This window comes from Gadus chalcogrammus, chromosome 17 (assembly GCF_026213295.1).
Source record: "Gadus chalcogrammus isolate NIFS_2021 chromosome 17, NIFS_Gcha_1.0, whole genome shotgun sequence".
NCBI lineage: Eukaryota > Metazoa > Chordata > Actinopteri > Gadiformes > Gadidae > Gadus > Gadus chalcogrammus.
The window spans coordinates 2,654,454-2,656,427 of NC_079428.1; positions in this window are offsets into that span (position 1 = coordinate 2,654,454).

The following is a 1,974-nucleotide window of genomic DNA, read 5'->3' on the forward strand; positions in this document are numbered from 1 at the left end:
GTTTCTCTGGTGTGTGAGGTCCTCCTTAAAGGGGAAGTGTCATTTTACAGGTATTCTGTTTAAGGGGTTCTGGAGCCTCCTGTAGGCCACCTCGTAGAATGCAGCCTATTCCTGGGAATTTAGATGTTTGCGTTGTCATTGGTTGTTTAAGTCAAATGTTGTTAGTTTATTGATTAGGTAAGAGGTTAGCAGCCATGTTCCTGTAAGGCCAGCTCTTTTCCTTTGGCTCCATCTACCCGTGTAAGCCTTGGAGGAGCTTTGTTTGTGACATATTAGTTCATCAATGTTTATAGGAATTATTCCTGCTCATATTTCATGATATCTATTTATTTTATTTCATAGTCATTATTACGGCTCCAGTATGTAAGCTTGCCACGTCTAGGGGGGAGTAAGGGAACCATAACACATGTTGCCGTTGAACTGACTGGGAGAACAATAAAGCACGGCACAACAGCAAAATAAATAAACATGTGTATTTATTTGGCAAGTATTGCGCCAAGGGGAATAGGGAACTATAAGCCGAGCCAAATCAAAGAAAGCAAATATAAAGGGACAACTAACTAGTGCACACACACAACCTAGCTAATACATACAGAGGGCGGCCACATTTCTAACCTGGTGTGGTAACAGAGAATTACGTGATGGTAGTGTACACCCAAGGCTATCTTGCCTATTCACCTAAACCCCTATGGCATACCAAACACAAAGGAAATAAGTGAGCATGACACAGCAAACAAACAGGTAGACAACAGAGTGTTACAAAGAAAAAAAAAGCCAATGGTGTGACACCCATAGAGAACGAAAGGGGAGACACAGGAGAACACAAGGACAACCACCGTACAACACGTAACAATCATTTTTTGCATTGGTTTATTTACAGTTTCACACTATCAGAAACAACTTGGACACAAGGGAATGCTACATCTTCAATAAATTGACGTATAAGTGCACGTTGACAACAGAGTCCACTCACCAGGTGGCGTTTCTCTGGCGGCAAGGATGGATCGCTGCCGTCCTGAAATGCACATCCGGGATTCGGGATTATTGGATTTGTGTTGTTTTTTGTCGCGAAAAAGTACACTTTAGTTTTGGTGTTGACATTTGAGCCTCAAAAGGGGAATCGAACCGCAATAAATGAGACACTTAAAGCACTAACACCTGGTTTTGATAATCAGAGGGTGTGACGGGTGGGTTGCTTTTGTCAGTACTGTCAAATTTGAAATGGCACTGTAGTTAATTTCCGGAACCAAAAAGGTGTAAAAAAAAATATTGCAATTTCGCTTGTGTGTTTCTCCCTCACAATGAGCTCTCTGTACTTCTTCTTGAGTCCCTGGTGGCGATCCCGGAGCTGGTTGGCCATCAGCCTATACTGGTCCCTCTCCTGCTGGTGTAACAGGGTGTGTTATATCCTTTAAATTATAATTACACAATTGCCTTTGTTTTTCTCTATTACCTGAAGTTTAGCTTTCCATGCCGCCTTATGCTCTATTTGATTTTGTTCTTTGTTTTGGCTCCACCTCCTTCTGTACTCCCGCCCACATTCCAGAGAACCCCATAAGTTTCCCGCGCCCCCTGCCCTCTTCCCTTTGTTCCGATACCCTTGGGAAGAGGTGTGTACATTTATTTTGTGATCAAATCTTTGACCATCTTATAGTTTATCATTATTTATATTAGTTATTTTGATTATACATTGTTTAATTGGAAGTCTGGGGTATATATCTATCCATAGTTATTAGATAGATTTCAGTGTTTTGGGGAACTTTGTGTTTTGTTGCGATGTCCTAGCATACACCTGACCCTCGTGTAGTCATGCTAGTTCCCCTTCCCCCCCCTGTGTGTTTCGTAGAGGAGTTGGAGTAAGGGCACAAGTGCTAAGAGGAAGCTATTTGTACATGTGTGTATTCAGGTATGTCTTTTATTCCTTTTATTTCAATCATTTCTGTTGTAATATTGTATGTAGCCCTTTGTTTGCGA